Raw genomic sequence first — 24,138 nt, 5'->3', positions numbered from 1 at the left:
AACCTGTAGTGCAATGGAGTTATGATACGCCAGATCAGGATTTGATTAAGGCTCAAAAAACTACAGGATGGTCTGATGATCAGGAAATCCATAACAGGGCAGATACAGTGGATGGTACCTCTTTCATTCAGAGGGCTAATGTTACATCATGTTACATCATGTGATAACTGTGATAACTGCAGGACACAGAGGTTCACAAAAACCTTTAGAGATACTTAAAGATTATGCTTACTGGCCACACATGTTCCAAGATGTGGAACCAGGGGGTGCCTGGTATGTGCACATTTTAAACCTGCTTCACCAATGCATAGAGCTCCATTAATGAAAAGAGGTTTAACCCTTCCATGGTCGGATTTACAAATTGACTATGTAGGGCATGTAAAGAGATTGGGTAGGGGAAACCGCTATTTATTGACGGTGGTATGTCTCATGTCGAAATGGGTAGACTGTATTCCTGCACAAGATTGTAGTGAACAAACAGCAGCTACATTGCTGATAAATCACATATTTTCAGGATTTGGGTTACCACAAAGAATAGAGTCAGACAGAGGAAGGTATTTCACAAGCACCTTAATGAGCAAGGTGTGTCAGATATTGGGGTAAAAAAGAAATTGCATATCACATATCGGCCCGCCTCTTTGGGGAATGTAGAGAGAAGCAATAGATCTGTCGTGGAACTACTAAAGAAGTTTGTAGCAGAGGCAGGTTCTAGTTGGGATTTACGATTACCTTTAGTGTTGATGGCTATTAGGTGGACTCCTGCTAAGGCAAGAGGTAGCAGTCCTCATGAGGTGTTGACAGGAAGAAAAATGGTACTGGCACAACATTTATTGTAAAGGATGCATGAGCAGACACTTGGAAGTGCATCTACAGTTCACGAGTATGTGGAAGAATTGAGGAAGCATTTACAACATGCATTTACGTTTGTACAGCAAAACTTGGAAAGAGCTGCTGAGAGCGCAAAATCCAATTATGATAAAAAGACATCTGTGAACAAATATAAGATAGATGATCAGGTATAAAAGTTCCATTTTGTAAAAATAAACATAAAAATATGCAGCATGGCAAGGACCATTTAAAATTGTAGATAAAATATCCTGCGTAGTGTACAAAATATTAAAGACAGAGGGTGAAATAGTGACAGAGCAATTTGTCCATGTCAACCAAATTAAGCCCTGTCATCCAAAGCATGAAATCCAGAGACTTGAGCAGGTGGAGACAGGTTGAGTGTACTGATTGCGGGGAAAAGCAAGCTGAATGTATATGACAAAAACATAGTGAGCCGGTATTGACAGATGCATTGAAGAACCATTGACTATTTCATAAAGCATTTGGTTAACCTAATATCAAGGTGGTATGTTTCACTACATGTGAAACCAAACATATAGTGGTAAACTAGTAAATGTAGAAGCAAATGAAATTGTCACATTTAGCCTTAGTAAAAAAAAGGATTCATTTATTATAATACAGTGTTGTAAAATTAGTCTGCTTGCAGATTGTAGTGAGGTATAATAATGTGAGATGGAAATATAGTTTGTTTCTCTAATGTGTGTTTATTTGCAGATCCAAAAGTGATAAGTCATGATGGCTTAAGAGAACATTTTTATTTTTATCTGAGTGGTGAAAGGGATAGAAAATTATTTTGTATTATGTACTTAATCTGTTCCTTTTCTATTTCATTTAGAGTCTACTAACTATTGTCGTGATAGGGACCGGACCGATTGGATGAGGAACCGCGGGAGTCCAAGGGAGGCCACAGCACCAAGGTCCCAGGAAAGCCTCAGGGCCAAAGTATGGAGGTGCCGATAAACAGTAAACAGTTTGAAATGCCAGAAGAGATGATTTCTATGGAGAAAAGCCCATGAGCGCTGAATTGGAGGGATTACACTGAAAAGGATGCGAGTATGAAACTTTGGTGACCAGGGCATCTCAGAGGTGCGGTCATGAAGATGGTAAATGCCATCAATAGAACAGTAGTCAGTTGAACTTAATTTTCGAAGCGTTGCTGGTGGGGCATAGTATTGTCCTATGCTTTACCAATTGAAACTGAAAATGGGAACAATGGAGAGCCATACATTTGTTATTTTATTTAATTGTTTTAGTTAGTTATGTTAACCACTTATTTTATTTATTTGTTTTATTTTATTGTTTTGTGGTCATGCATACACACTAATGGGAAATGTTCATTTCATACATATATAGAGACTATAATTGAAAAGACATTGTAGTATACGAACATATATCGACACTTCGATTGGAAGTATGCGCATATAATGTTTCATTATACATGCACATGCACATGCGTGTGAGGACTGATAGACCTTATTTGGGATCTGCCTCACTTTTGCTTTATGATTAAGCAATGGTTTGTTGTGAAATGTTTAAATCTTCATTTTATTTAGATGCTATTTCAACCGTGATTCGTCTAACAACAATGGAAAAAGAGAGATGGCTCGGGATACGTAAATTTTGAAGTTTAATGTGTGTTTCCTCCAATTATGGTTTTATTAGCCAGAATTGTCAGAAAAAGGAGGGTAGTATGTAGGTATATTCATGCAAAAAGAGCAAAAGTGGGGGTTTCATTGGGTAGTATGTAAATGCAGCCATTTCAAAGTAGGTGGAGGCACAGCTTTTAGCAATAAGTCAATAATTGTTGAAAAAGCATATAAACAAACCAGCAAAATGGGTTTAGTTTTAGAAGCATTTAGTACAGTGTGCTGTCATTTTAAAATGAAGAAAATGTGCATATTTCACAATTTGGATGTTTTCATCTGTGTGGGACTACATTAAAACAATATAATTAACTAATCCTATACTTATTTGTCCCACTAACTCATTAACTGTTCATCTAACATATAATGCAGTTCTAAACACAGTGAAATTCATTTCATGTTAGTTTTCTATGGAGAAATATGCACCAGCAGGAACCAAATGAAACAATTTCACACTGAAGTCTTCATTGTTCTAAACAGGCGAAGAAATAGTGCAGAACATTCTTGTAATTTGATTGGTAAAAGAAGGGGTGGAAGAGATGATGTCAAAAGAGGGCTGACCTAAGAGTGACAGACAGAGAGAGTTTTTTTTGTGAGCTGAGCTAAATAAAATAGGCATAGCTGTTTGGGATCTGAATGCGAACAGCCAGGGTTTCAGGAGCTGCTGATGGTTCTAAAATGGGGGCACGAGGAATGCAGCCTTGAACACATCTGGCAGTCCATAAAAAAAAGATGGCTTGCTAGCATTGAAACTGAAGGAGATCCGAATTCTGCCTGTGAGCGGTGAAGCTGAGTTGATAAGTCCTGACGGCAAAAAACATTAAACTTCGCATGCCTGGGTAAGTGAAGTTAAGTGAGGTGTACGTGGGGGTGGCTGACATGTAATCAGATTAGCTTAGGGTGCTGAAGTTCTAACAAAAAATGATGTATTTTTTATATAAAACATGTCAGATTTCTCTATGCATAGTGGCCATGTGAAGTGCTTGTTTCTGTTGTTGTTTTTTTTTCTTCTCTGTTATCTTTTGTAGGCTCGAGGCAATGACAAACGTGGTAAGAACAACTGATTGTAACAACACATAATGCAACCTTGTTATCATGCTTGTGTAATACATTGTGTACTGAAAGTATATTGGGTTTTTCTTTTGTGCTTTATTTCATGCGTTTATCGGCCATTTTTCAAGGGAGAGGAAAATCATAAGGGTTTGATGTTCATGCTGGGGCGCTAAAGCATTTACCATTTTATCACCAGTGCTACAAGTAGTTAACAAGAAAAGGTATATAGATATATCTATCTGCCAGGTAGGAAGGTGTGTATGTGTTTCGACTGCAAATTTCTCAGCATGCAGAAGAGAAAGCGGTGGCATCTAAGACACATAGGTTTACTGAATGTAAATAAGTCAGTAACACAGGTTACATACAATAAGTAGCATTCTGAATAAACTCACTGGGTTCCCTAAAGGTGCTAAGTCCACATAGTACCTACAGTCAGCCAAAGGTGGGTCATAATTGTAACAAGTGAGGGTTTGTTCTATGATGGGGTGGTAATATTAAACAGACATGCTCACCATTATACCAAAAAAATAAGGTAATCCTAAAAATACCACAAAAGTAAGATACCACTAAAAATTACAGCCAATATAAGCTAACACTATAGTATCACCAAAATAGGGTAATACTGAACTATCTCTAATGGTAAGGCCAGTTTACCGCCAGTTTACCACCAAAATATCACGGTAAAGAAAATAGTGACAAATTCTAAATTTGCCCCAAAAGGCAAAAACCCCTACACTGAAGAATGTACCTCCTTGGCCTTGTGTGGTAACGTGGGCCAAGGGAAGGCTGTACTCTCAAGAGGGGTGTGAATGTGAAACAGTAGCAACACAAACAGTGAAGTAGAGCAGTTCAAAAGAAAGTAATGTCCAATCAGGGTTCTAAACAATATATATACTTTAATTAAACACACCATATGCAATAATACCCCACCCTTGTAGAAAGAACACTGAATAGGCAAGATATCACTCTAGTTAATGAGACAGGGGAAGAAATGGCAAAAAGTACTGCAGTGTTCAATGGATATGCTTGTGTGTAGCAAAAAAGAAGTAATGTGACCTGTCCTTTCTCTAGGGCCCAAATTGGACCAGGGGGCAGGTATAAATCAATAATGCATTTGCAGTGTCTTGTCGGTTCGACAACCGAAAAAACCAGGCTTCACGATGCTGCTCGATGCAGTTCAAAAGGTGGAAGTCACTGTGATCCAGCAGCAAGCAGAATTTGAAGCAGGGCCAAAGTGAAGAAGGCTGCAGTTTGAAACAACACTCAAGCAATGCTGATCATTGTGGTCACTAGGTTCAGTTCAGCAGTTGAGGATCGATGGTGGACTGGCTGATGACGGGATGTTCATGAAAGATGGTTCAATGTGAGGGATCGAAGGGCACAGTTTGGGAAGAACACCAGGGTCAGTTGGATCAGTGACTCTTTCGACAATTAAAAATCTGGCAGTTCAAACAGCGGCTGGGCAGTGCAGATGCATGAGTGTTTTTTTTTTCTCAATACAAGGCACCGACATGCATTCAGATGGCATGGTACAATGGCAAACGGTTATCAGCGTGCTGGATAGCAGTTTGAAAATCAGTGATTTCAAAGGCATCTCCTGGATGTTCCTGTTGGTTCGAATGGAGTCAAACCGGCTCAAATTACACTTTGCAGCGGTTTGAAAATGAAACTACAGATATCCTGGCTTTCCTGGCTGTCAGATGCTCTGAGTCCCCATCCAGTGTCTAAGGGACATGGTCAGTGCATTTACTGGGCTCCCAAACATGGGGAGGCCTGATAAGGTCCTGGGTAGCAGTGGCTCGCAAAGATGCTTTCTAGTTCCAGAAGCAGTTCGCCCCAAATAATCCATCGGGTATTTAGGTGACAGAGCTTGTCTCTGCTTGGAACACTCACCTTGACCTCAGAACTAGAAGACTTTGGCAAGGTCTGCTCTTCCAGAAGGGTCCAACAAAATCTTCTTGAAGTTCATAGATGATTCAAAGAAGTGGTGGGAAAACCATTTGTTTAAAGGTAAAAGCTGGCAGGTGACAGCCTGCTTAAAGGGCCCAATGTGTGTCCTTGGAATTGCTGATAAAGTGTGTATGTGCACTGTCTTGCCAATTGGTAAGAAAACAGCGGCATTTTATCCATTGTCTGCTTCAAGAAAGGTCAAATGCAAACTGTCATTAGCTACTGTGATTCCACTTCCTCCAATTTCTCCCAGAATCCATCTTCCCGTGGTGACTGCCATGAAGACCTTTCATGCAAAAGGTTGCCTGTTGTTGAATTGCACCCATATGTTCTCATTTGAAATACTCTGTGACATTTTATGGCTGTTGGAGGAAGTAAAGTCCACTAAGAGTGCTGTGACTGCAATGTGATGTGATGTGAAAGTGATGTGAATGCTCTGACCATTGGTCCACATGCCAATGGTGAAGTGGACATTTTTCCCCACTGACTCTATAGTGCCCACTACACTGCACCCTTAACCTCATTGCACAAATCTGCTACCACTTTGCAAGCGAAAAGCTTAATGCAGGAAATTCCCTGAAGTGTTTGACTTGTGACATTCGGTGCAAAAGTGCAGTGTTTTTTTTCACAGTGATTATGGTAAGAGTTCTATTGCCATCATTACAGCCTTGTTATCATTGGACAGACACTGTCTATCATGGGACTTGTGATATGTTTGAATGCACTCAACAACTTCTATTACTCTTCCCTGACAGAACGGAGAATCACTACAATGTTCATTGGGAAGTGGTGGGTCTCCTACTACTAAACACTGATACAGCGGAAGTATTGTCAGCGGTAATTCTGCAGACGGGTGGAGGTATGTTAATTGTCAATGGTGCTGTGTCATGGACATGTACATTTAACTTCTTCCCTTGCCTTTGCATGGTGTGTCTGCGTACAGGAACTCGCAGATTGTGTACCTATGTATTTCCCTACCTAATCTACGCACACTGTTGTTCAGCAGATTCTGCATGTGGCCAGATTTGTTTAATGTTTATTTGCTGCAGAGTACTGCCACACATTTAAATTATGCATTTGGCTAGCAGCACAAAGGGTTGGTTATGTAGGTGTTATGGTGCTGGTGTTGGTGGTGTTCTGGATGCCACAAAGCGATGCGATGTGCTTTCTGATCAGGAAAGGATGTTTCTCGTACAGACTGTATACAGATGAGAGGCATGCCTTTGACAAAATTAGAGCCTCTACATCTGTGGCATCATACTCATCTGCTTACTCAATATTACTGCTTTCCAACATATCCTTTATCTTGATCATCATCCATTACATCATCATTACTTTCTTACCCAACTGTGATAGAAACCTGGTCTCCTCCCACTGTGTAATTATTCTGTTGATTGTTCCTATTCTTTGCTGGTTAAGATTTTTCAAATTTCCCTCTGCAGCCCCTGAGATAGGGGACAGACCAGCAAGTGCAACCTTCAATTGTGGACGCAGCAGGCATTCATTGTTATGGTGCAATGCCTGTGTATGTTGTTGTTCTGTCTTACGTACTGCATAGAGAGCTGTGAGAGCGGGTGTGGAATGTGTGTTTGATGATATCTTCATTTTATAGCATAAAATGTCCTCCCAGTGGGCACATTGAACTGTAGCTGCGTATGTGAAAAGCCCATGAGGAACATGTCTCTGCCTGCTTCTGTCACTTGGTTATTGACAAGATGGTTCAAATGGCTGTCACCCGCTGCCTCCCCAAATCACTGCTCCTCCCTCCTTGGAAAATCAGTCAAGTGTGGCTATCCTTAAAGCTGCTCTTCATGATTCTAGCTCTTCACAACCCTCCTCCAGGTGTCATCTGTTGGCATGTGTCTCGTCCACTTGCTTCAAGAAACTGGCTTTGACTGGTGTGTCCCCCACTTCCTCCTGTAATCTCTACAATGTTGTTCACCCATTTCTAAATCACTGATGGTACAACTCAATTCTACATAGGTTACACCAACCCTAGATCTCACTGCATATAAATCTCACTCAATACCACTCCCTACCCCTCTTCGTACAACTACTTTAAATGTTAAATGCACTCAATTTCATTAATACTTCCCTAAATATCCTATGCCTGCCTGCAGAAATGACCTCCTGTCAATCTGAAAGCTCACTTAGACTAAATGTGGATCAGCTTAAGCACAAAGTTCCAAATGTTTATCCAATTTCGTCCTTGATGCATCACCCACAATTTTGGTGTTTTGGGTTTGTTGCGGGAAAGTTCGCCCAGGCTTATTGGCTAGGTACATTGCAGGCCCAATTCCATCCCATCTTCTTGTCTTGTCAAAGTGTACCATATGTAGTTATATCTTTATATATATGTTTACTGACATAATTTAATGGACCTCTATTCTACATTAGTTCTAGGTATCTACACTGATTACCAATTCAGCTGCTAACCCTATTTTACTCTCTTTTTCCATAGTGGATTTAGTAAACAACCATAATAGTGTCATATCTTCTGTCCGAGCATTTTATTCATTAACTCATGCCCATACCATTTATCATCATCGTTTGCATGGCCAAGATACAAAAACATGAGTGAAGTGTATTGTAAAGAGACCCTAGGTTATTTCTTTGTGTAATAGCTTAGTTACTGTGCTTTGGTATTTGGCTGTTTATAGGCCAAAAACCTGTTAATGAGTGAGGGGATACCTTCCTGGCTCCAAAGCCTTCTGTGTGGACAGTTTTGCCTTGTGCATACGATAATCCGTGAGAGCCCCACCGTATCTCTAGAAGAATTGCCCCTAAAATGAGATAAATATTCATTGCCTCTGCCCTGGTTTCTTTATTTATTTGCTGCACAGCGAATTCCAAGAATATTGGGCAGATATCATTACCAAGCAAGGAGCCAGAGATACTGCAAATTAGAGATGAAAGTGTTATTGGAATGATCATCCTATCCCTGCATAAATACCCTTTCTTTCACTTCCAGAATGTTTATCTTTACCTTCCATAGCTGAAAATGTGATTGGTGGAATGTTATGATTAATCTTAACCAATGATATTGCTCTGGTCAATCATTATTAATCCATATGTGCCATTTCAGACATCAGCCATACAAAAATCAATCTTTGTCCTGCCACCAATTAAAACAGCCCACCCCAAATTGCCTTGTAATTCCCTTCAGCATGAAAACACCGGCAACTTAAGACTTGTTTCAGCATGTTTGGCCTAATCAGCGCGATGACACTTGGTTTCCTATGGTGCAGCGAGTAAGGGACCCATGTCTGGGCATACCCTCTCTCATTCAGGGAAATAAACTATAACCAACAATTGAGATTCCACTGTTGAAGCCCTTTAGCCCAATAGATAGTTCACAATGCTTCCTGCAGTGCTATCAGCAGTCCACATTTGATTGTTATCTTTACTGTTTCTCATTTCATCATGAAGAACCCCCTGCAGGGTTGCAGAATCACTCTGAAACAAAGGTTATGGAGCTGCCTCAGCACCAGATGAGTGTGACTGGAGGAGGGATTTCATTTTGGTCTGTGGTTGTATACACTCAGTAAGAGAGGTTTGAGGCTTGTGACAGACATTGGGGTAGACCTTTGGGAGAAAAAGACCAGGGATTCTGGCCCCTGCTCTAATTGCCTAAAGAACACCAGGTGCTGATGGGAAAAAGTCCAAACCAGCCACAACACTGCTTACAGTCTGCGCAATGAGCTTGAATATGGTACAAAAGGTCATCCGAAATTGTAAGGTATTGGTGGAGTTGGAAAAAGAAACAAAAGGGGAGAACAAGACAAGAAAGGGATAGAAAAGGAAGCAAAGAGGTTATATGAACAAGAGAGAGACAAGGAATATAAGCAAAGGAAAGAATGAAGAAAGCATGAGGCAAAATGCATGAAGGAGAGACTAGAAGAAGAGAAATGAGAAGAAGTAGAAGTCCAAATATTGAAAGCACGTAGGTTACAAAGAAGGCAAGAGGAAGAGGAATTAAGGGAAATAAGGAGAAGAGAGGAAGAAATTAATATCAGCAGGGGATTTAAAAATTATGGGATTGAATATTTATGCCATAGAAGTATTCCATAGAAAACGCAAGAGTGAATCGAAGAAGAGAGGGGGTCCGAACCTTTATCTTGAATAGTGGCAAGGACTATTAGATATTAGAGAGAAGAAGATACAGAGAGCATAGGAACATGAATGGGGAGACTATATAGACAAATCAGGGATAAGAAAGGGTATAGGACTCAAGATGGTGAACAAGGAGCATCCTTTAGAGGAATTGGAGGAAGCTTAAATGACGTCAGAGCAGACAATCCTAGAACTATATCCTTAAGTGGGTTAGATCTTGAGGATGCGAAAGAGGAAAATAGTCACACGAGTTGGGGCATTATGATGCTAGATGAGGAAAGTAGACAAAATAAGAATACGCAAGAAGAGGGCGAATATGGATTTTCAAGAGACTCGAGCGTAGACAAAGGGGTACAATTGTTAGGTTTAGAGAAGGAAGACACCAGAACTGATACCACATACTGAGCAAACACAAGTACGATTGCATAGTACAGGGGATTCGTCCTCGCCTTATGTGAGCAGTCTAAGGCATTACCTGGGAGAAGATAGACAGGCGATGATGATGCTGCCTGGAAGACAAGGAGTATCGGTAGGTATGACAAAGGATCATGATTTTCACAATCCCCATTACTAGAGCAAGTAGGGGGTAGACCACAATATATACCATGGCCCCAGATGGATAAGGATAATTTAAAATTCACACTGCTGAGTTTGAATTCTGGTGCAGGAAAATGCCTTAAGGAATTAGAGAAAAGAACATCAGGAATGATGTTAGCTATATGTGATATAAATAGCCTATTATCAGCCATCCTAGTGAAAAGATCTGATGACATTTGGAAGAGAGCAGGGTATCAAAAAGTAACCACACAAAACACAGTGCATGATGGAGTGCCATTCAATAATTGTAGTGCAGACCTACAATGAGCTCTTGGAGTACAATATCCAGATATATTGGATATTGGGGAGATACTGACTAGGAAGATTAGGGAGGATGAAAACCCATTTCTTATATTCAGAATATTCAAGACAAATAGAGTGCAGAGACGTATAAGCCGGGGGATAAAACTGTTGCTTTATTTGACCACATATTATGTCAGGGACTGCCAGATCCAGTGCAGAGGCAGTTAAAGAAACAGGTGGGAATGGAAGTAAAAACATGGCCAGAGATACAATTGGCAATCATGCATTATTGTAGAAAGCTAAAAGAGTAATACAAGAAAACTGATGGCAGAAAGCAATAAAAGACAGAATTGGTGCAGAAAAAACTATCAAAGTATGCCATAGAAGGAGCAGTGTTGACAAGCAATGAGGGAAGCACGGTGCAAATAATCCAATTTCCACAGCAAAATAACATTGCCAATGCCCAAGATCAGAATGGGAATACTGATGTGCCAAGAGGCAGAGGGAATGGGCCTTGAGGAGGAGGACAAGGAGGATTTTAAAACCCTCAAGGAAGGGGAAGATGTAATGGTGGAAGTCATTAATATGTTGGAATTGTGGAAAATTAGGACGCATGGCCAGAGTATGTAGAAGCGGAGAAGCCAATCTACAACAGAATTAGCAATCTCTGAGAGGGGGATGGGCTATACTCCACAAAATAACACAGATTCATAAGGATATTACACACAGAATCAAGCATATGTGCCACCACCACAGCAATTTCAGCAGGCACCAATACAGATACAAGTGTCACAACCACAGCAATTCCAACAAGTACTAATGCAAACACAATACTTACAGGGGCAGCAACAGCAAGCTCCTATGCGAATGCAACAGGCACCCACTCAACAGATACAATATATTCCAATGCAACGGACAGGCACATCACAATGGCAGATGGACATGGCAGCTACAGAATTAGTAAAACCCAAACTAGGGAGTGTGCCTGTGGTAGGAGAGAATCCTTTCACATGCACAGGGATGAATTTATACCCGCAGGAGGACAGCCCACAGGATGACCTCATGTGTTCAATACTATCTGTAACATCAGACCCACAACAGGAACCAAGGGTTAAGGTGACGAGAGAGGCATCACATACTCATTTCTTGTGGACACTGGCTGGCACAACTTGTTCCTTTGTTCATGAGGGAACATTTTCAATGTCAGACATTGCCATGAAGCTCAGGGATTTACTGGGGTGATGACTTTAGTTCCATTTACAGATGAATTACCTATTTCTATAGGGGATCACAACATGTCTTTGCCATTGCTATATTCTAAACAGACACAAGTGAATATAGTAAGATGTGATTTAATGAGAATACTGAACATGACAGTATCTTTTACTGACAAAGGCATAGTTAGTTCAACTCCAGGTATACATTACATAAATATGGGGAATTTATACTAGTCTTTGCAAGAAATAAAGCTTTAAGGAGAGTTCTCCTAGATGAAGAAATGTTTTTGTATGGAGTGTACGTTTTATTGTCATGGTTACCTAAATTGGTAGGTAAAATAATGAGCATGCCTGAAAAATGTTTGTTTAGACCAGAAATCCCCATGGATGATGAAGAAGGGCAAATTAGACCCCTGGAGTTAGAAGCAGCAGAGGTAAGAGAAGAAAGGGTGATCCTTCATGGAACAGATAATGAGGGAAGAAGATGGAGAATAGTGATAGCCCTTAATGAAGGGTACAGACAGACAGACTTGACAGATGAGGAACTATTTAGGGATGATTATTCAGATGCCAAATTAGTATTCTTTATAAATCTTACTTATTGTATCAACGTTGAGAGCATAGAGGTACCACAGAGAAAGGCAGTGGTAACAACAAAGCTATGATATTTTCAGGAAGATATGGAAAAGGTGCCAAGTATTTTATGGACCACAAATCCATATGACGTGGGTCTATTGAAAGGAGTAGGAGCAGTGAACATTAAACTTAAACCAGGAGCTATTTTGCCACTTGCAAAACAATACCCTAAGTCCAGAGAAGCGGATGAGGGAATATTCATAACTATATCCGCACAATGAAACAAGACATTGTAGCACCATCAGATTTGCTGTGCAACACGACTGTGTACCCTATAATTAAATCAACGGGGGGTCATGGAGATTCATCCAGGACCTTTGCCCTCTAAACCATACAGTCGAAGCAGATTTTCCTTTACTTCCAAACCCGGTGACAATATTGTGCAATATCCCGTCAACAGCCATGTATTTTACTATTGTTGATTTGAAAAATGCATTTTTCTCAATTCCCTTACAGGAAGACTCACAGGATTTGACTTCCTTTTCATATAGAACAATTCATCTGGAACCTACTACATTACCTCAGTGGTACTGTGAGTCCCAAACTATCCTTAATAGAGTCCTTCAAATGGACTTAGGAAATGTTGATCTTGAAAGCGCCATCATTCAATATGTGGATGACATTTTAGTGTGCAGTGAGTCAGAAGAAAAATGTAGAGAAGACTCTGTTCAAACCCTTTCATAAAATGACAGACAAGAATGCCCTGTTGAGTTTTAATAGTTTCCATCCTAGGCATACCCGCGAAAATTTACCATTCGGACAGTTCATTCAAAGAAATAGCATCAGCTGACGGATAAGTTGATTAATAGGCATTACCCCCAAAAAAATCATCAAAAGAGCATATAAAAGATTGATTAATAATCACTGTGAGGCACTGCTCGAATACCGTTCTAAAAATCAAGACAATAATAAGATTGTGTTTGTGAGTACTTACAATGAAAGAACAAATGAAGTTATCAAAATCATTAAAAGGAACTGGCACATATTGGCAGGGGGTGAGAGCCCGTTAGAAAGTCCAATGTGTGCCTATAAAAGAGCACCACATTTGAAAGAACTAATGACTAAAAATGATATTGCTCTGAAAGGGAAAGAACAAATTAGCATCACACAAGCGTGGGGCTTGCCCCCAGCAGTAGGACACGCCCCATGCGGTAAATGTGTGAATTGTAAATACACCAGTAGAACAAGAGAGGTTGATTTGGGACTCTCAAGGTTGTAGCAACAAACTGGTCTCACAAATTTTAATTCAACACATGTTGTATATGCAGTGTGGTGTCCTTGCCATAAAATCTATATTGGCATGACAGAACGGAAAGTAACCATACGTATAGGGGAGCACAGGAGTTGCATTTGCAACCAGAATGTGCTGGCCCCTATGATAAGTCATTTCTTGGTAATGGGCCATGATGTAGACCAATTGAAATGGACTGTCTTGTGGCGTTTAGATAGAACGAGTAACGCGGAGGCCGATTTTAGAAAATTGCAGTACAAAGAACAGTGGTTGATTTTTCTAACAGAGTCAACGACCAAAGGACTCAATGAAGAGGTAAATTGGAAACACTAACTATGTGTACCCCGAGTTACTGAAACTGAGGGAGTTACGATTGACATTAGATGGAGGAGTGCTATCCGGTGAGAACAGGATGCATAATTCTTAACCCACGGACTGTATTTTCAGAGTGTGGTTAGCCTATAGATTACACTGTTGGTGGAACTTTATATATTTTCAATACGGTCAGTTCTTATGGAGGATTACATTCAACTGTGAGTTACACCAAATGGTGGCGATATGCTTACCGAAGTGTTGTGTGTTTGGAGTCCTTTGTTAAGACCCGGACAGCTGGCGATAGTTGTGTGTCTGGGGTGCGCTCAGAATGCGATCATTCCGCGTATTACGTTGAACATGTGACGTGAGAAATGTGTGACTGGATGTAGTCACGTGATATTTTTCGAACCCACATGATAGGAGTGGTGTTCACGTGATATAGTCACACGGTGAGATAGAACACTCCAGTAGCAATAATGCAACGAGCTACAGTGCGGTGAAAGAGTGACGATTGACAGAGAGTGATCGTACTGACCACGGAAGGGGTATGTCTATTGTTACTTCGTAATACAAGGTGTTTTACTAGATAGTAACCATGTAGGAAATTGTTGACGCTGACTTATTTGAAATCATAAGTGGGACGCATGTTCTCTTTAACGTCGGTTTCCTCGGTGCAAGTAATCTGTGGCGGTCGAGTTGAAAACGCCACCACTGGAACGGAAAACAGCTTTACGCGAATATAGCGGCGATAGAGTCGGTTCCTGGGTTGCATGAATTTCGATTTTAAGAGGAATGGAATCGCCTAGATAGCAGGTAATTAATACACCCACTAGTTGATACTTGAGAATGATTCAACTACTAGTAAGGGTATCTGATCTGGAATGGTTGAAAAAATACAGTGACAGAGTTATAGAATATTGGATTGGAATGGAACTATCGTTAACAACTATGAATATACTTAGATAGATGGTACTACCTAGTATTGATCCATGTGATCAGTAGGTGAAAGAAAGAGGGCTTTGAGCTAATGTAATGAGACCCTGACATTAGTAGAATATTATATACTGTCATATTGAGAACGTTTGGCAAATTATCTCATTTGGAGATTACACACCGTTTCAGTCGTTTGTTTTTTTTTTGGTGTTTTTCAGGAATTGAGCAGTCCGACATATTTGTTTGGACTCTCCCCTACAGAGACCGTTGTTAAAATAATTATTGAAAAGAATGACACGGTAAGCCTTAGTTAAGCAAACTTAGGTGCTGACTGAGTAGGATGAAAGTAAATTATGATGTACTGACTGTTGTCTCTTGTTATTTTCCCTCATTTTGTTTCCCCAGATCATGAATTGTGTGGCGCAGTGTTAATCGTAAATTGAAATTATCACGCATAAGAAGAGTTTTAAAAGTGTTGAACCTACCATAGGCGAAGAGAGATTGGTTAAGGGTACAGATGGGCCCCCTGATGAAGTTATTTAACACTTTGTTGAAAAAAATGGTGTATAACGAAACATGTTGGGCAATTAAGGGTATTGTGATTTAGTGACAATATATAAACTATTCCGATATATCGGACTGGAATCCACCCCAGGGTAGCACTGAAGGGGGTAGGAATGCACTAAATAGATGAATTACGTGATACGTGGTATCCTTTAGTGAAAAGGGAACCAACTAGCTACTGACCATTTGGTCTCTTGAGGTAATGGGTTCTCCTTAGTACTGTACATTATTTAGTTTTGTATAGGCAGGATGTCACAGGGTTGAGCACACACTGGTTGTTTTATATATGGGAACTGTTTTATGAGAAATTTTGTAAAAGGTTTTTTAGGATTTTTTGCAATTTTAAAGTGATGTTTTATAGAGTGGAACAATGTTTTGTGATTTATATGAAATTAAAATTGTGATGTATAAATTGTGAGTCTATTTAGTACCTATTTGTTAAAAGTACTTAGTGGTTTTTGGCTTGGGCAATACAAGAGGGGGTAACAGGTTGATGTGGTTTGATCCTCGGTTGAAGGATTGTCCTGAATTTGTGCTTAGGAGCCTGGTCAACACGTCATTAAAATGGCTCCATGTCTCTATTTGGTGGTTGTATGAGAAGATTCTGTTATACATATGACGATACTTGCAGAAAAAGGGTACAAAGTAGACAAAGAAAAATTACAGTATTGTCAAGAAGAAATGTTATATATAGCACAGTTAATCTCACATGAAGGGAAAAAAGTGTCACCTGAAAGAGTAGAAGCTACTATGAGAACTGTGCAGCCAAACACGGTGAGACAAATGCAGCAATTGTCTGTCTATGTAATTATTGCAGGGTTTGGGTCTTTGACTACAGTACATATATCCAACCACTTTTAAAAGTGATCAAAGAAGCACAGGTGGCTAAAACTAAATTTGTGTAGACAGAAGACATGACTGAAGACTGTAATTAATTAAAAAATACAATTAGCACAGCTCCTATATTAGGAATTCCAAATTACAGTGAAGAATTTGACTTATTGTCCCATTCAAATGATATTCCCCATGTTAGAGAAAAAGCTCTAGGAAGAGGGGAAGTGGTTTTCATTGATGGTTCATCCAAAAATTGATCAGCAGACTGGAATGAGACATTCAGGATCAGCAGTATTAAGAGTGACTTGAGAAGGCACCTTTGAAGTTCTAAAGAGCAGACGACTACTGTCAACCTATTCAGCACAGGCTGTAGAATTAGCCATTCTTATTGATGCACTACGAAGCTTTGAAGACGAGGAAGTGACACTGTACTCTGACTCCACCTATGTAACGTCAACAGAACATGCAGGTCTAGCACGGTGGAAAAGGTGGGGCTTTCACCACGCAGATAGCACTGCAGTGCAACATGCAGGTTTATTAGACAAACTCATTAAGCCTTAAGCTTTTCAGAAACCTTAGCCATCGTGAAATGTGCAGTTCATTGAAAAATAACAGACTTAATCTCTCATGGAAACAAAGCCGCAGACTTAGAGGCCAAATGTGCTGCATATTATTCAACCATGTATGAAGATGAATTAAAAGATTTGAAGAAAGTGACAGGGTGATGCATGTTGTCCATTTTACAGTTAATTGAGATATAAGGCCGAGCATCTCAAGAAGAAAATGAGCTATGGAAAAGTGTGAGTGTCCTTTATCCAACACTGAGGTAATGTGGAGACAAGACAGTACAGGAAATCCAGTTATGCCTCTAGCATTATTGAGATTCACATTGAATCAGATCTCCTATCCCATGCACGTGAATCGAGAGAGTGGGGATGCTACTATAGCAGAAGACTGGTTTGTAATGAACCTCAGTGAGCAGGTCCTACAGTTCATTGTAAAATGTATTGTGTGCCAAAGACTTACAGCAGGGCAAACCCTGCAAATCGTAAGAGGAGTAATCCCCAGACCTAATGGCCCTTTTGAACATTTGCACATAGATCATGTGGATATGTTGCAAACATGTAATGGCTTATCGATACATGATAGTTGTAGTTTTTACCTTTTCCAGGTGGATTTAGGCAGGCCTGTGCACGCATCCTGATGCTGCATGCGCTGCAAAGATTTTGGTCTGCAAGGTCTTTCCAAGAAGGGGGGTGTGCAACGTTTTGCAATCCAATAATAGACCACATTTTGTGAATGAACTCTTTGAAAATAAAGTCTCACCTTTATGCATTAAGCATACGTTTGCTTCGGCCTATCACCGTAAGCCAATGGGATATGCAAGAGATTTAATGGACTTCTGAAGGAAAGGATAGCAAAGCTCAAATTGACATTAAAGACAGGATGTCTACATTGCCTACACTTGCCACCAACCTGGTTCAGATCAGCATTAAAAGCCCCATGAGCTGGTGACTGGCTGCCGAATGAGAACTCCTCTGACCGCCCACCCCCCAAAAGGACAAATACAGATGCCCACAGTGTTGCATGGGCACTAGGTGATGAAATGCATGATTATTTAAAAATGAGGACTCAAAGTATCTCTATTATTTCTCAACCGATCAAGCGTCAACAGGAGGGGTCAAATGTATACAAAGAAGACAATGGGCCTCATTATACGGAACGCAGTAAAATACTGCCCTTACCGGCATGGCGCTATTAACGTGTCCGCCTTGGCAAGAAACCGCTAATTGCGTGCCATCACAAGTATAATAATAATAATAATAATAACACGAGCACAGCGCCATGCCGGTAATGACCCTACCGCTATGCCGCTAAAGACCCCTAAAAGACCCTTAGCGGCACCGACGAAAGCGCTGATAGCACTTCCGACCTCCAGCAACACGCAAATAGCGGTCACTGTAAAATTGCGGAAACGGAAATAGCGTCATCGCACAGGAACAGCCATCTTTAAAAACACAATCCATTGCAATCCTCTGCCCCCAGGACCTTTTCCCACACCAGTGCCATACCAAAGCATCAAGGATCCCCTCTCAATGCCCAAGGCAATCAAGAAAACCGCAGATCACCAGCGAAAGGAGAAATTCACAAATGAGGAGCTGATCATGCTGACGGAGACCCTTGCTGCAAACGCAGATGTTGTCTTCGCGATTGACATGCGGCGTGAGACCCTGATTAAAAAAAAGGCCATCTGGGCAGAGGTGGCCCTGAAAGTCAGTGCGGTGGGCACCACCACCCGCACCGTTAAAGACTGCAGGAAGCGGTGGGACGATCTCCGCCTCTGGGTCCGCAGAATACTGTCTGCAAATCGTAAGCTGGCCATGGCCACAGGAGGTGGCGCTGATTCCCCCATAAAACTCAGGGAGTGGGAGGAGACCTGCGCCAGCACGATTGGCATAGAATCCATTGAGTGAGTTGGGGACATGGAGCGTGGTGCGCCCACAACATCAGATGGAGGTGAGTGTACACATGAAACAATGCACTGTGAAAGGTGGGGCACCCCCCAAATGTGAGCCCAGAATCACCTCATGGATGCGTCCACAAACATACATGCACACAACCCTGCCCATGTGAGTGTCACACCCCAACACACACACATGCACGCATCACCACAGACACGTCCCACACAGACCCATGCATGGATGGACCCACCCAACAGCCCCATGAACTGAATGCCCACTAATGAAGTCCCAATGACCAGAACAGCATGATGAACAAATGCTGCATGAAGCATGTTGAACCATCACCAATGCCATCCCCATCTTTGTCCCCCAAAGGCTTACAGACCGACAGCGAAGAGCAGGACACTTCAACCCAGGCTCCCCCTGCCAAAAAACAAGCCAGGGCACATGGGACAGGGAACACCGCCACCACATCAAGGGGAACAGGGAGGAATGAGCACCTGCAGAGAGGCAAACACAGCAAGAGAGCCACTGCACCAGGACCTGAAGCTACGGCTGCAACAATTGCTGCACCCACTGCTGTGATCCCCCCAACACAGGAAACACCCACGGAGGGCCCACTCTCTGCTGCCACCAGTTCGACTGGTGAGGCAGCAGCCACCGCGCCGCTGTCTGATGTGGAGCAGACCAGTGACTTGCCCATGCAAATGCAGACCCCTAGCCCCCCAGGATCCAGAGAAGCAAGCCCACGGCCAACACCATGATCCAGTATCCATAGCCAGTCTGGCGACGAGACCATGGCAGGGTGCTCGAGCCCACAGGTGCCCTCACCTGATGGCCAAGACATACACCAAGGGGCAGCAGCCACCCCACGAGCTGGACACAGTGGCCATGACCTGGCCACCATCAGGCAGCGCCAGGAGGATATTACAGCGCTGGTTGGCCAGCATGTAGATGAGGCAGCCCATCTGAGGGATGAGTTCAGGGAGAATGCTAGGCAGTCGAGGGAGGGCATGGAAGCCTGCACCAACAGGCTCTGCGAGGAGATGGCACAACTGAGGCAGGTCCTCACCCGCATAGCGGACGCGATGGACCGACAGTACCCACCACCACCACAGGAACAACCAGGCACCTCCTTCTCTGCAAGTTCAAGGCAGACAAGCCCCCGCCGCCGCTCCCTGCGCACCATGAGGTGCACACCCTCCCATCCTCCTGAAGGTGGTGGTGGGCATGGGAAGTAGGGCCAGCAGGATCTAGCTAGCACATGTGCAGCAGGACACCAACGTTGTGCAAGCTACACATGGGGGTGTTGTGGGGGGAGGGAGGAAAGGCTGTTTTGGGAGTGTTGTGGGGGAGGGGGGCGAGGGTGTTTTGGGAGTGTTGTGGGGCGAGGGGGAAAGGGTGTTTTGGGCGTGTTGTGGGGCGAGGGGGGAAAGGGTGTTTTGGGAGTGTTGTGGGGGAGGGGGGAAGGGTGGTTGCATATTCAGGGCCATGCACTTTTTCTTCTCAAAATATGTTTAATACACTGGTGACAAGTTAAGACACAGGCTTGGACTTCATCATTGTGTATGCAAACTTTATTGGGGGACAGGGCCCATTGTGCGCTTCACCACAAACACCAGTACACTAATACCCACATCCATCCAACAGAGTTGAACCATGTGATTCAGAATATTTGGTTGATCAGATGCTGATGCACATCGCGTACCTCCTGGGCATCGCCTCTTGCATGACCTGCAGGCCCGTCCCCTCCCTCCTCATCCCCATCATCATCCTCATCAGGTGGTTGCATTTCGACGTCAGGGGGCAGTGGCACATTCCGTCTGATACACATATTGTGCAGCATAACACATGCCATGGTGATCTTGGCCACCTTCTCATGGACGTACAGGAGAGCCCCACCCGACCTGCTTAGGCACCTGAACCGTGTCTTCAAAAGGCCAAATGTCTGCTCAATCACGACGCGGTACGGGTATGTACACTATTGTATTCCTCTTTGTACCTGTTCTGTGGGTTCCGTACAGTGGTAAGGAGCCACCTCTTCAGGGGATAGCCAGCATCACCTGCATGGATGGAACAATGCGGACTTGTTACTGTTCACCTCAAGTGCAACTTGTACATATCACACTAATTTAGTTTGCCTTGTGATTGGCATCCACGAATCCCAGCATGCATGTAACTGGAATGTGAGAAGGTGAGCTAGTCCCTGCAAGTGGACATGCACCATGCATGCCTCTGCTAGTAATTGCCATATCCTGGGTGTGGACAGGTCTTTGGTGTTCCTGGCCCCAGGCAAAATTGGTACCACACTGCTAGTGTACTGCCATTCTGAAATCGATGTCGCCATGATGTGAAGTGTCACTTCAGTAGTGGTTTGGGGTGTGGTTCAGTACAATGGCTAGAGGTGATCCCTTCGCATGCACTCAAGGGCACATATGTGTTGTGATGTTGTGCAATGCAAATTTTCTAATCGCATATTGGTGCCATGTTGCTGGTTTGTGTCATATGGGGTGTGGTATGATGTGCCATGTGCATGTGGATGGATGTGTCATGTTTGGCATCTTGGATTGTTTTCAATGTTGTGCTGCTTCAAATTGCATGTTGTTTTGTTTCCGGTCAATTGTGGCCTGCCTTGGTGGACATTGGCCTACATCTGCATGTCCATTTGTTGTACAGACGACAGTCCACATCCAGTTGGAGTATGCATCTCCCCTTCCCAATCACACCCAGTTGGAGTATGCATCCCCCCCCAATCACACCCAGTTGGAGTATGCATCTCTTCCCCCCCAATCACACCCAGTTGGAGTATGCATCTCTCCCCCCCCCCAATCACAACCCACATCACACTGCCATGTGCTTGCCCTGCTACTCACCAAGTAGCCACGTACGTTGTCCGGCTTGTCGCTCCATGTAGCGTGGTATCGTTGAATTCCGCAGGACCATTGAATCATGGGTGATCCGGGATATCGGGCACAACAATGTGTGATTATCTTGTTTGAGTCACATACCATTTGAACATTGATGGAGTGGAATTGCTTTCTGTTTCGGTAGACTGCTTCATTGTGTTGTGGGAGCACCAATTCCACATGGGTGAAGTCGATGGCCCTGATGCAACTTGGGATGCCTGCCAGTGAATAGAAGCCAACTTTGGTGTGGGAGATCTCCTGGGCAGTCCGTGGCAGGGATATGTGTTCACTTGTGTGCTTGAGGAGGGCATTGAGCACCAGAGTCTGCGTGCGTGAGAATACTGGTTGTGAGATGCCATGCATCTACCCTACTGTATGCTGGCCGGTGCCTGTGGCCAGGAAGTGGAGCACAGTTACCACCTTCAGTATAGGGGGGATGGCAGTTCGGATGTCTATTAGGCTCACAATGTCGTCATGTATCATGCCCACGATGCTGGTGATGGTATCCCGGTTCAGATGGTACAGGGTGTGTGTCTGCTCAGGGGTTAGGTTGAATGGACTGGCTCGGCTCCTGGGGATTGCTGGCTGCCTCTATGGTATTGTTAGGTGCACTGGTGGGGCTTGCTGCCCCTGTCTCGCCCTCCTCCTCCTCCTTCTGCATCTCCTCTGTGCTGCCTGTTGTTGTTGGTGCTGCAATGCAATCATGTCCTCCAGCCCATGTAATGCTGCTAGTATTGGAACCACCTTGGTGTGAGAAGGGGTGTGGGAAGGGGTGTGGTGTGCTCCTTTTGTGCTGCCACAGTCTCCATTGCCTCCACCTGTGCTGATTGTGTCCACCTGTGGCAGGTGGGAACACAGCTCATTTCTCTTAGCGGGTAGTTCGCGATGCCGGTAATTACGCCATGCCGGTATGGGCTTTTTGGGGCTATTCCATGCCGTTATTAGCATGTCCGCATGGCTTGTGATGGTGTGCTAATAGCGGCATGCTGCTATTTATGGGATGAGGGGTCGCGCGCCCGCAGACTAGCCGCTATTAGTGGCACCGTTCTTAGCGGTGCCGCTAATTGCGGTTGGACGGGTCGTAATTGGGAAGGGTTTTTAACGATACCAGTATTCCCTTACCGGTATCGTTATTCCCTTACCGCAATCCGTGTAATGAGGCACAATGTGCCTATTAGTTTGAAAAAATGCATTAAAGGCACTGCCATAATATATAGGGCACCAAGAGTTAGTACGCAAATGTGTACGCACCTTGAATACCCCTCAATTTTTAGGCTCCCATGAGTTGGAGGACATAAAATCTTCTGTGGTGAAGTTGAAAGGAAGAAGGGCATGGATACACCTGCATGATGTCAAACCTTATAAAAGTGAAGCAACATTGACCTCTCCTGCACCCGTCCCCAGTGAAGCAAGTCCCCACAGTCAAGCAAGTATCCCCTGCAAATAAAGTTCCCCCAGTGAAGTAAGAGAAGAATAACACAGAATGACCTTGTGATCGAAGGTCAAGAACTTGGATAAAGAAAGCAAACCACTTTTAGATTAGGATTGATTTATGGATTAATTAATCTGCAGTCATCTTGAATCATTTTCCCTAGACTGAGGTAGAGAAAACTATGAAATAATTAAAGAATGAGAAGAATATTTGAGCTTTTATGTAGCTGATCATCCACACGTTCTTACTTGTTATTTTTTTCTACATACTACAGTCTTATGCAGCTTTAATACGAAGAAATACAAACATTGTGAAATTGTTCAGAGATGCAAAGAATGCCTTCATCGTTTTGAAAATTGTTCTGGCAATCATTTTGCAGTTTTTGTTATACATGTATGACTTACAGTTATATTAAAAATAGAGTGATAACAATGGAAATGTAGCACGAGGTAAAAACTGTAGCTCCACGGAAAAGATGTACCAAATCGTGAATTTATTTTGGGAGTTTTCTTTGGCATTTTGATTTTGACTATTCTCCTTATAACGTTAGCATTCACACATGTTATAAGCAGTGAGGAGCCAGAAAATAAGAAAAACACCACTAGTCCTAGTACTCCTATTGTACCTATTAAGAACCCAAAACCCCCATTACGTTCTGATATTAAAAAACCCTTTTCAAGATGAAAGAAAGATGCTGAGGAAAATAATGAAAGTATCAACACATATTTAGATAAATCAGCTCACCTGGCAAATAATGTATGTTACCTGCACATGAAAGAGGTGGGAGAGAGAATGTCAGATGATAGTTGGGGAGACAATACAAGCTGTTAACATGAAGAGACAGAATTGCTCAGGCATGATTGAAAAATCAGGAGAGCCAGGATGCTGGGAAAGAGTGCATCTGTTGGTGTATGGGCATGAAGCAACTGGAAATAGATGGGAAGATGGTCTCATATCATGCCCTGCACACTAATTAAAAAGAGACTCTGTCCACTGAGTACAAAAGGTGAATGATGAAGGCTTGGAATCATGGGCTAAAAATACAAAATTACTTACTTGTGTTGACAATGGCACATATACTAAATTTCAAGAATGCAACAACCTGTTTCAAAGTGATTAGTTTAGTTTAGTTTATTATTTGCTAATGCGCTCCAAACCCA

General features: G+C 42.6%; 1 long non-coding RNA gene across 1 annotated transcript; it reads left to right on the top strand.

Moving 5' to 3' along the window:
* Positions 1-6,231: 6,231 nt before the first annotated feature.
* Positions 6,232-15,572, top strand: LOC138515611 (uncharacterized). The gene is made up of 3 exons (XR_011282105.1): positions 6,232-6,354; positions 14,999-15,079; positions 15,186-15,572. It is a non-coding gene; the product is annotated as an uncharacterized lncRNA (long non-coding RNA).
* The last annotated feature ends 8,566 nt before the right edge of the window (positions 15,573-24,138 follow it).

This window comes from Ambystoma mexicanum, chromosome 6q (genome assembly GCF_040938575.1).
Source record: "Ambystoma mexicanum isolate Mex_15411 chromosome 6q, UKY_AmexF1_1, whole genome shotgun sequence".
Lineage (NCBI taxonomy): Eukaryota > Metazoa > Chordata > Amphibia > Caudata > Ambystomatidae > Ambystoma > Ambystoma mexicanum.
The sequence above is the reverse complement of the archived record's forward strand: the minus strand, read 5'-3'. Positions and strand labels throughout refer to the sequence as shown.